Below are 12,169 nucleotides of genomic sequence, written 5' to 3'. Positions count from 1 at the left end.
CATGCTAGGCAAGAGAGAAGAGTTCTAGGCTCTTACATCAACCCAAACCCAGGAAATTGTGGAAGTAATATCTAAAAGCCAACCATACATGCCAATAATTTTGAACTCAAGCCCCAGCTCATCACCCTCATTCAGAACAACTATTCATTCGGAGGAAGTGTCCAAGAAGACCCCAATCAACATCTAACCACCTTCCTAAGGATATGTGATACTGTGAAGTCTAATGGTGTTCATCCGGATGTCTATAGACTACTTTTGTTCCCTTTCTCACTTAGGGACAAAGCATCTAAATGGCTAAAATCTTTCCCGAAGGAGGATTTAACAGCCTGGGAAGATGTGGTGAACAAATTCTTGGCGAGATTCTACCCTCCTCAAAGAATCAACAGGTTGAGAGCTGAGGTACAAACCTTCAGGCAACAAGATGGTGAAACTCTCTATGAGGCATGGGAGAGGTTTAAGGACTTAACAAGAAGGTGCCCACCAGACATGTTCAACGAATGGGTTCAACTGCACATTTTCTATGAGGGTCTTTCTTATAAATCAAAGAAGGCAGTAGACCACTCATCTGGGAGATCTCTAAACAAGAAAAAGACCATTGAAGAAGCCAGAGATGTCATTGAGACTGTAGCTGAGAATGACTACTTCTATACTTCTAAAAGGAGCATCACTCAAGGAGTGATAGAGCTAAACCATATGGATGCACTGCTGGCTCAAAACAAGATGATCACCAAGCAGTTAGCTGACCTTACCAAGAAGATGGAAGGGAACCAAGTTGCAGCAGTCACCACTTCATTATCGGCTCAAGAAGGAGTAAATACAGAGGAAGAGAGTGACTGAGAACAAGCCAACTATATTGAGAACTCATCTAGGCAGGCCCATGACCCAAACTCCAAGACTTATAATCCTGGTTGAAAGAACCACCCGAACTTTGGGTGGGAAAATCAACAAGATCAAGGCCAGGATCAAAGACGTCACAACCCCAACAAAGCATTCCACACAGAGATCATATCAACACCCACCCAATAGTGCCTCTCAACATCCACATCAAAACCAAAATGGCCCTTCTCACCCCTCCTACCTCCATTCACCATCACCACCCGAAGATAGACTCTCCAGAATTGAGACTCTACTTGAAGATATATGTAAGGAAGTCCAAGACAATAGAGTGTTCAAGGATGAAATGCGAACTAATATAAAAAACCAGGGAGACACCATCAAGAGGCTGGAGTCTCAAGTGGGATATCTTTCTCAGCAGATCCCCAAGCCTACTGATAGCTTCCCAAGTGACACAGAGAAAAACCCGAGAAATGAAGCAAAGAAGGAAAGATGGAAAGAATGCAAGATGGTCACTATAAGTGATAAGGGGAGTGTGGAAGAACTGAACAAACCATTTGAACACTCTCAAGATAGTCTAGCAGAGAAGCAAGAAGAGAGTGACCAAGAAACCAACCCCACACAAAGGAAGGAGCTAAGGGAGAAGGAGTTTCTAAACCCATATGCACCTTTTCCCCAAAGACTCAAAGAGGGTGCAGAAAGGAGAATGTATTCAAGGTTCCTCGACATGTTTGCATCTCTCCATGTAAACATACCATTCATCAAGGCTCTCCAACAAATGCCTTCATACATTAAGTGTATGAAGGAGCTGCTAAACAAGAAGAATTTACTGAAGGGAGGGCAAACAATAGTGATGAATAAAGAGTGCAGTGCTCTCATTCAAACAGAGTTGCCAACAAAAAGGAAGGATCCAGGAAACTTTCACATCCCTTGTGCTATAGGAGAAACAATGATCGATAAGGGACTTTGTGACCTGGGGGCATGCATCAACTTAATGCCTTTATCCCTCATGAAGAAGCTTCAAATCAATGAGCTAACGCCCACAGATGTAATCATCAAATTGGCTGATAAAACTAAAAAACAAGCAAGAGGAGTGGTTGAAAACGTGTTGGTGAAGGTTGGGAACTACTTCCTTTCCACAGACTTTGTTATCTTAGAGATGGAAGAGAGTCACCTCCATCCAATGATATTGGGAAGACCATTCCTAGCCACAGCCAGAGCACTTATAGATGTGGAGCGAGGAGAGCTAATACTGAGGATATATAATGAACAACTTACCTTTAATGTCTTCAAACCCTCACAAGAAGCAGATCAAGAAAACAAGGAATCAAGAGGAGGATCACAATAAGGCATTGGTGGAAGAAACAAGCACAGAAACACTACACCTGGAAATTCCTTTGGTTGACAAATAATACAGTTAGAAGGCACAACAGCTAAGGGAAACCCAAGAGGAGCTAAACCCACCAAAGTCATATGAGACCAGCAATAAAATTTCCCTGGAAAAAGAGGCCACAAGGAGCAGGGGAGCATTAAAAGAAACAAGGAAGAAGGCACCAAGGGGATGGAGGAATAAGAAGATCCCTACAGAGGATTTCTCTCCAAGGGATGAAGTAATCTCTGCTCATTTCCCATCTATCCCACCTCATCTTCCCACCATTCCATCTCAGCTACCTCAAGTGTACACCATCAGCAGAATTCTCTCCTTAGAACATGTGGAGATTATTAATAAAGCCAACGGAGATAGATTCACTGCGAGAGGGGAAGATTTGAGGCATTACCAACCACCCTGACAAAGGCCAAACGTCAAGCTAATGATGCTAAAGAAGTGCTTCATGGGAGGTAACCCATGTTTTATATCCTTTCCTTTAGACCCTTAATAGTAGTTAATAAAGCAAGGTTCATGAATTCCAAATCAACTTTGACAAACACTTAGATGAACCCTTGAAGTGCAACATATAGTGAATGACAAGTTTGGTGTTCAAGGCACACCAAGAGGGCATGAACACAATTCATATTATGTCAATCTTAGAGCCTTAATCAAATCTTTTTACACCACATAGTCACAAACTAAGTTTGGTGTCACCAATGTTGCATGCATGAACACTTAGTTGGTCGGTTGGTTTGCATTCATGAATGGCACTTAGTTAGTCAAAAGCAAAAATTTTAAAAAAAGTAGTTAGCCTCCAATCCTTATTTTTCCGCCACAATTCAAACTAATCTCTCTCTTTTCTTTTGTCTTGCAAGGGAATTGAAGGGAATGTTGGAGGGAACTGATGGGATAACCCAAGGGGGGGTGGTTCGGCCACTTCACCAAGGGAACTACACACATGTCTTCAAGGGGAGTACCTTGGGAAGTGTTGCCATGCAACATTGGGAGAAGGATCGCCTTGGAGACTGGTGCACGAAATTGTGATCTCAATGGCGCCAACAACTTAGTACGCACAATTGTAATCTCACTTCTTCTTCACAACTTCGCACAACTAACCAACAAGTGCACTGGGTTGTCCAAGTAATAAACCTTACGTGAGTAAGGGTCGATCCCACAGAGATTGTCGGCTTGAAGCAAGCTATGGTCACCTTGTAAATCTCAGTCAGGCAGATTAAAATGGTTATGGAGTTTTGATAATTAAAATATAAGTAAACATAAAATAAAGATAGAGATACTTATGTAATTCATTGGTGGGAATTTCAGATAAGTGTGTGGAGATGCCTCATTCCTTTTGAATCTCTGCTTTCCTACTGCTTTTATCCAATCTTTCACACTCCTTTCCATGGCAAGCTGTTTGTAGGGGGATCACTGTTGTCAATGGCTACCGTCCATCCTCTTAGTGAAAATGGTCCAGCTACGGGTTACATAGGGCTAATCATCTGTCGGTTCTCGATCATGTAGGAATAGGATTTACTATCCTTTTGCGTCTGTCACCACGCCCTACAGTCGTAAGTTTGAAGCTCGTCACAGCCATCCCATCCCAGATCCTACTCAGAATACCACAGACAAGGTTTAGACTTTCCGGATCTCAAGAATGCTGCCAATTGATTCTAGCTTATACCACGAAGACTTTGATCGCAAGGAATTGAAGGCTCTGTTGTCAGGAGAGGCAATCAAACGCATGGACCAGGAATCCAAGAGATACACATTCTAGCTTGTTTTCATGTAGAACGGAAGTGGTTGTCAATCACGCGTTCATAAGTGAGAATGGTGATGAGCGTCACATAATCATCACATTCATCATGTTCTTGTGTGCGAATGAATATCTTAGAATAAGAATAAGCATGAATTGAATAAAAGAACAATAGTACTTTGCATTAATACTCGAGGAACAGCAGAGCTCTACACCTTAATCTTTGGTGTGTAGAAACTCCACCGTTGAAAATACATAAGAACAAGGTCTAGACATGGCCGAGAGGCCAGCCTCCAAAACATGATCAAAGGATCAAAAGGTAATCCAAAGATATGAGTACAATAGTAAAAAGTTCTATTTATACTAAACTAGTTACTAGGGTTACAGAAATGAGTAAATGATGCAGAAATCCACTTTCGGGCCCACTTGGTGTGTGCTTGGGCTGAGCATTGAAGATTTCACGTGTAGAGGTCTTCCTTGGAGTTAAACGCCAGTTTGTAACTTGTTTCTAGCATTTAACTCTGTTTTGCAACTTGTTTCTGGCGTTTAACGCCAGAATAGGGCAGAAAGCTGGCGTTAAACGCCAGTTTACGTCATCTAAACTCGGGCAAAGTATGGACTATTATATATTTCTGGAAAGCCCTGAATGTCTACTTTCCAACGCAGTTGAGAGAGTGCCATTTGGACTTATGTAGCTCCGAAAATTCCATTTTGAGTGCAGGGAGGTCAGAATCCAACAATATCAGCAGTCCTTCTTCAGCATCTGAATCAGATTTTTGCTCAAGTCCCTCAATTTCAGCCAGAAAATACTTGAAATCACAAAAAAATACACAAACTCTTAGTAAAGTCCAGAAATGTGAATTTTGCTTAAAAACTAATAAAAATATTCTAAAAACTAACTAAATCATACTAAAAACTATGTAAAAACAATGTCAAAAAGCGTATAAATTATCCGCTCATCACAACACCAAACTTAAATTGTTGCTTGTCCCCAAGCAACTGAAAACAAAATAGGACAAAAAGAAGAGAATATACAATAAATCTCACAATATCAATGAAACTTAGTCCCAATTAGATGAGCGGGGCTAGTAGCTTTTTGCCTCTGAACAGTTTTGGCATCTCACTTTATCCTTTGAAATTCAGCATGATTGGCATCTATAGGAACTCAGAATTTTGGATAGTGTTATTGATTCTCCTAGTTCAGTATGTTGATTCTTGAACACAGCTACTTTATGAGTCTTGGCCATGGCCCTAAGAACTTTGTTTTCCAGTATTACCACCGGATACATAAATGCCACAGACACATAACTGGGTGAACCTTTTCAGATTGTGACTCAGCTTTGCTAAAGTCCCCAGTTAGAGGTGTCCAGAGTTCTTAAGCACACTCTTTTTGCTTTGGATAACGACTTTAACCACTCAGTCTCAAGCTTTTCACTTGGACCTTCATGCCACAAGCACATGGTTAGGGACAGCTTGATTTAGCCGCTTAGGCCTGGATTTTATTTCCTTGGGCCCTCCTATCCACTGATGCTCAAAGCCTTGGATCCTTTTTACCCTTGCCTTTTGGTTTAAAGGGCTATTGGCTTTTTCTGCTTGCTTTTTTTTTCTTTCTTTTTCTTTTAATTTTCGCCACTTTTTTTCGCAAGCTTTCTTATTCACTGCTTTTTCTTGCTTCAAGAATCAATTTTATGATTTTTCAGATTATCAATAACATTTCTCTTTGTTCATCATTCTTTCAAGAGCCAACAATTTTAACATTCATAAACTTCACTATCAAAAATATGCACTGTTCAAGCATTCATTCAGAAAAGAAAAAGTATTGCCACCACATCAAAATAATTAGACTAATTTCAAGATAAAATTTGAAATCCAAGTATTTCTTGTTCTTTTGTAATTAAGCACATTTTTCATTTAAGAGAGGTGAAGGATTCATAGAGTTATTCATAGCTTTAAGACATAGACACTAGACACTAATGATCATGTAATGAGGACACAAACATAGATAAACATGAAAAAACCAAAAACAGAAAATAAATAGACAAGGAGATTAAGGAATGAGTCCACCTTAGTGTGGGTGGCGTCTTCCTCTTGAAGAACCAATGGAACGCCTGAGCTCCTCTATGTCTCTTCCTTGTCTTTGTTGCTCCTCCCTCATAGCTCTTTGATCTTCTCTAATCTCATGGAGAATGATGGAGTGCTCTTGGTGCTCCACCCTTAGTTGGTCCATGTTATAACTCAAGCCTTCCAACGAGGTGTTGAGCTGCTCCCAATAGTTGTGTGGAGGAAATTGCATCCCTTGAGACATCTCAGGGATTTTTTGATGAGGATCCTCCTCATGCTCTTGTTGAGGTCCATGAATGAGCTCTCTTGTTTGCTCCATCTTTTTCTTAGTGATGGGCTTGTCCTCTTCAATGAGGATGTCTCCTTCTATGTCAATCCCAGCCAAATTGCATAGATGACAAATGAGATGAGAAAAGGTTAACCTTGCCAAGGTGGATGACTTGTCAGCCACCTTGTAGAGTTCTAGAGGTATGATCTCATGAACTTTCACTTCCTCTCCAATCATGATACTATGGATCATGATGGCCCGATCCACAGTCACTTCAGATCGGTTGCTAGTAGGAATGATGGAGCGTTGGATGAACTCCAACCATCCTCTAGCCACAGGCTTAAGGTCTGGTCTTCTCAATTGAACCGGATTGCCTCTTGAGTCTCTTTTCTATTGAGCTCCTTCCACACATATGTCCATGAGGACTTGGTCCAACCTTTGATCAAAGTTGACCCTTCTAGTGTAGGGGCGTGCGTTTTCTTGCATAATTGGCAAGTGGAACGCCAGCCTTACATTTTTCGGACTGAAATCTAAGTATTTCTCCCGAACCATTGTAAGCCAATTCTTTGGATTCAGGTTCATACTTTGATCATGGTTCCTAGTGATCCATGCATTGGCATAGAACTCTTGAACCATTAAGATTCTGACTTGTTGAATGGGGTTGGTGTGAACTTCCCAACCTCTTCTTCGGATCTCATGTCGGATCTCCGGATACTCATTTTTCTTGAGCATGAAAAGGACCTCAGAAATCACCTTCTTCTTGGCCACAACTTCATAGAAGTGGTCTTGATGGACCTTTGAGATAAATCTCTCCATCTCCCATGACTCGGAGGTGGAAGCTTTTGCCTTCCCTTTCCTCTTTCTAGAGATTTCTCCGGCCTTAGGTGCCATAAATGGTTATGAAAAAACAAAAATCAATGCTTTTACCACACCAAACTTAAAAGGTTTGCTCATCCTTGAGCAAAAGAAGAAAGAAAAAAGGGTCAGAAGTAGAAAATAGAGGAGATAGAGGGAGAGAGTGAATTCGGCCAAGATGGTGGAAATGTGTATGTGTTGTGTGAATATGAAGGAGTAGTGAGGGGTTTATATAGGGGTGAGGGGAGGGTTGGGTTTCGGTTATTAGGGTTGGGTTTGGGAGGGAAAAGTGTTTGAATTTTGAAGGTGAGGTGGGTGGGGTTTTTGGGGAAGAGATATGGAGGTGATTGGTGAAGAGGTGATGGGAAAGAGTGAATAAGTTGATTGGTGAGGGGTATTTGGGGAAGAGTGTTGTAGGAGGGTAGGTGGGAATCCTGTGGGGTCCACAGATCCTAAGGGGTCAAGGATGTATCATCCCTGCTCCTATTAGGCGTGTAAATGCCCTTACAGTGCGATCTTGGCGTTTAACGCCAGATTGCTGCTTATTTCTGGCGTTAAACGCCAGCTTTTATTCCTTTCCTGGTGTTAAACGCCAGGCTACAACCTGTTTTTGGCATTTAACACCAGATTGTTACTTCTTTCTGGCGTTTAACGCTCAAAATGGTGCCAGACTGGGCGTTAAACTCCCATTCTGCTACCTTTACTGGCGTTTAAACGCCAGGAAGTTGCTTCTCCAGGGTGTGCTATTTTTAATGCTATTTTTTATTTTTCTTGAATTTTTGCAATTATTTTTGTGACTCCACATGATCATCAACCTAAAAAAAATAAAATAACATAGATAAATAAAATTGGGTTGCCTCCCAATAAGCGCTTCTTTAATGTCAGTAGCTTGACAGTGAGCACTCATAGAGCTTCACAGATGTTCAGAGCATTGTTGGGACCTCCCAACACCAAACTTAGAGTTTGAATGTGGGGGTTCAACACCAAACTTAGAGTTTGGTTGCGACCTCCCAACACCAAACTTAGAGTTTGACTGTGGGAGCTTTGGTTGACTCTGCAGTGAGAGAAGCTTTTCTTGCTTCCTCTCCATGGTTACAGAGGGAGATCCTTGAGTTTTAAACACAACGTAGTCCTCATTCAGTTGAAGGACCAACTCTCCTCTGTCCACATCAATCACAGCCTTTGCTGTGGCTAGGAAGGGTTTTCCAAGGATGATGGATTCATCCTCATCCTTCCCAGTGTCTAGGATTATGAAATCAGCAAGGATGTAAAGGCCTTTGACCTTTACTAGCACGTTCTCTACCTGTCCATAAGCCTTTTTCATGGATTTGTCTGCCATCTCTAATGAGAATTTGGCAGCCTATACCTCAAAGATTCCCATTTTCTCCATTACAGAGAGTGGCATTAAGTTTATGCCTGACCCCAGGTCACACAGAGCCTTTTTAAAGGTCATGGTGCCTATGGTATAGGGAATTAGAAATTTACCAGGATCCTGTTTCTTTTGAGGTAAAGTATGCTGAACCCAGGTATTCAATTCATTAATGAGCAATGGAGGCTCATCCTCCCAAGTCTCATTACCAAATAGCTTGGCATTCAGCTTTATGATTGCTCGTAAATACTAGGCAACTTGCCCTTCAACAATGTCTTCATCTTCTTCAGAAGATGAATAGTCATCAGAGCTCATGAATGGTAAAAGGAGGTTCAATGGAATCTCTATGGTCTCTAGGTGAGCCTCAGATTCCTTAGGTTCCTCAATTGGGAACTTCTTTTTGTCCAGAGGATGTCCCATGAGGTCTTCCTCACTGGGGTTCGCGTCCTCCTCCTCCTCTATGCATTCGGCCACACCAAGTAAGGTTATGGCCTTGCACTCTCTTTTTGGGTTCTCTTCTGTATTGCTTGGGAGAGTACTAGGAGGAGTTTCAGTGACTTTTTTACTCAGCTGGCCCACTTGTGCCTCCAAATTTCTAATGGAGGACCTTGTTTCATTCATGAAACTTAGAGTGGCCTTAGATAGATCAGAGACTATGTTTGCTAAGCTAGAGGAGCTCTGCTCAGAATTCTATGTCTGTTGCTGAGAGGATGATGGAAAAGGCTTGCTATTGCTAAACCTGTTTCTTCCACCATTATTAAAGCCTTGTTGGGGCTTTTGTTGATCCTTCCATGAGAAATTTGGATGATTTCTCCATGAAGGATTATAGGTGTTTCCATAGGCTTCACTCATGTAATTCACCTCTGCCATTGCAGGATTCTCAGGATCATAAGCTTCTTCTTCAGAAGATGCTTCTTTAGTACTGTTGGATCCATTTTGTAATCTATTCAAACTTTGAGAAATCATATTGACTTACTGAGTCAACACTTTGTTCTGAGCCAATATGGCATTCAGAGCATCAATTTCAAGAACTCCCTTCCTCTAAGGCGTCCCATTATTCACAGGATTCCTTTCAGAGGTATACATGAACCAGTTATTTGCAACCATTTCAATGAGTTCCTGAGCTTCTGCAGGCATTTTCTTTAGGTGAATGGATCCACCTGCAGAATGGTCCAATGACATCTTAGACAATTCGGACAGACCATCATAGAATATATCCAGGATGGTCCATTCTGAAAGCATGTCAGAAGGACACTTTTTGGTCAGTTGCTTGTATCTCTCCCAAGCTTCATAGAGGGATTCACCTTCTTTCTGCCTGAAGGTTTGAACATCCACTCTAAGTTTGCTCAGCTTTTGAGGAGGAAAGAACTTGGCTAAGAAAGTCGTGACCAGCTTATCCCAAGAGTTCAGGCTATCTTTAGGTTGAGAGTCTAACCATATTCTAGCTCTGTCTCTTACAGCAAAAGGGAAAATCATAAGCCTGTAGACATCGGGGTCAACCCCATTGGTCTTAACAGTATCACAGATTTGCAAGAATTCAGTTAAGAACTGAAAAGGATCTTCTGATGGAAGTCCATAAAACTTGCAATTTTGTTGCATCAGAGAAACTAATTGAGGCTTTAGCTCAAAATTGTTTGCTCCAATGGCAGGGATTGAGATGCTTCTTCCATGTAAGTTGAAATTTGGTGCAGTAAAGTCACCAAGCATCTTCCTTGCATTGTTGTTGGGTTCGGCCATGTCTCTTTCTTTTTCGAGATTCTCTGTAAGGTTTTCTCTGGATTGTTGTACTTTAGCTTCTCTTAGCTTCTTCTTCAGAGTCCTTTCAGGTTCAGAATCTCCTTCAACAAGAATGTCCTTGTCCTTGCTCCTGCTCATATGAGAAAGAAGAGAACAGAAAAGAAGAGGAATCCTCTATGTCACAGTATAGAGATTCCTTTATGTGAGTAGAAGAGAAGAAGAATAGAAGAGGAAAAATTCAAACACAGAGAGAGAAGAGAAGAGGGTTCGAATTATGAGTAGAAGAGAACTGTTAGTAATTAAATAAATAAATAGAAGAAGATGAGAGGGAGAGAATTTCGAAAATAATTAAAAGAAAAAGGAAAATATTTTTGTTTTTATTTTAAAATATGGTTAGAATTCAAAAATTAAGAAAAGGAATAAAATTAAAAGTTAAAACAATTAGTTAAATAAAAAGATTTTTGAAAAAGAGGAAGGTGATTTTCGAAAATTTAGAGAGAGAAAAGTGGTTAGGTGGTTTTGAAAAAGATAAGAAATAGTAAAACAAACAAAAAAGTCAATTAGTTAGTTGAAAAAGATTTGAAAATCAATTTTGAAAAGATAAGAAGTTAGAAAAGATTTTGAAATTGATTTTGAAAAAGATATGATTTGAAAAAGATATGTTAGGAAAGATATGGTTGAAAAGATATGATTAAAAAGATATGATTGAAATTTATTTTGAAAAAGATTTGATTTTTAAAATCATAATTAATGACTTGACTCACAAGAAATCAAAAGATATGATTCTAAAATTTAAAGTTTGAATATTTCTTAACAAGAAAGTAACAATCTTAAAATTTTTGAATCAAAACATTAATTGTTAGTAATAATTTTGAAAATTATGAAATAAAGATAAGAAAAAGATTTTGAAAATCAATTTTTAAAATTTTTTCGAAAAACATGAAATAAAAATGAAAAAGATTTGATTTTTGAAAAATATTTTGAAAAGATAAATTTTTGAAATTGAAATCTTGACTTGACTAACAAGAAACAACTTATTTAAAAAAAATTTGACTAAGTCAACCCAAAGATTTTGAAAATTATGAGTAAAATAAGGAAAAGATATTTTTTTGATTTTTTAAATTTTAATGAGGAAAGAGAAAAACCGCAAAAAGACTCAACACATAAAAATTTTGGATTAAAACGAATGATGCATGCAAGAACACTTTGAAGATCAAGATGAACATCAAGACTTATTTTTGAAAAATTTTTAAAAAAAGAAAAACATGCAAGACACCAAACTTAGAAATTTTTAATGCTTAGACACCAACAAACTAAAAATGCATTTGAAAAACAACAAAAGACACAAAACAAGAAAATATGAAGATCAAACAAGGAGACTTATCAAGAACAACTTGAAGATCATGAAGAACACCATGCATGGGTTTTCGAATTTTTTTTTTTAAATTAAAACGTGCAATTGACACCAAACTCAAAACTTGACTCTAGACTCAAGCAAGAAACACAAAATTTTTTGGTTTTTATGATTTTATTAATTTTTTTTTCGAAAATTAATTTTGAAAAACGAAAAAGAAGAAAAATTTTGAAAGATTTTTGAAAACTTTTTGAAAACAAAATAAAGGTTGAAATAAGAAGAAAATTACCTAATCTCAGCAACAAGATGAACCGTTAGTTGTCCAAACTCGAACAATCCCCGGCAACGGTGGCAAAAACTTGGTGCACGAAATTGTGATCTCAATGGCGCCAACAACTTGGTATGCACAATTGTAATCTCACTTCTTCTTCACAACTTCGCACAACTAACCAGCAAGTGCACTGGGTCGTCCAAGTAATAAACCTTACGTGAGTAAGGGTCAATCCCACGGAGATTGTCAGCTTGAAGCAAGCTATGGTCACCTTGTAAATCTCAGTCAGGCGGATTAA

The 12,169-nt window shown here is 39.3% G+C and overlaps 2 non-coding genes across 2 annotated transcripts; one reads left to right on the top strand and one right to left on the bottom strand.

The window, feature by feature from the left end:
• Positions 1–384: 384 nt before the first annotated feature.
• LOC112781475 (small nucleolar RNA R71) lies at positions 385–488 on the bottom strand. Its single transcript, XR_003192251.1, has one exon. It is a non-coding gene; the product is annotated as a small nucleolar RNA R71 (small nucleolar RNA).
• A 9,257-nt stretch (positions 489–9,745) lies between these two features.
• LOC112781397 (small nucleolar RNA R71) lies at positions 9,746–9,853 on the top strand. The gene has a single exon (XR_003192175.1). It is a non-coding gene; the product is annotated as a small nucleolar RNA R71 (small nucleolar RNA).
• The last annotated feature ends 2,316 nt before the right edge of the window (positions 9,854–12,169 follow it).

The sequence above is a fragment of the Arachis hypogaea genome, chromosome 19 (genome assembly GCF_003086295.3).
Source record: "Arachis hypogaea cultivar Tifrunner chromosome 19, arahy.Tifrunner.gnm2.J5K5, whole genome shotgun sequence".
Classification (NCBI taxonomy): domain Eukaryota; kingdom Viridiplantae; phylum Streptophyta; class Magnoliopsida; order Fabales; family Fabaceae; genus Arachis; species Arachis hypogaea.
Note: the sequence above shows the minus strand (reverse complement) of the source record. Positions and strands in the feature narration are given on the sequence as shown.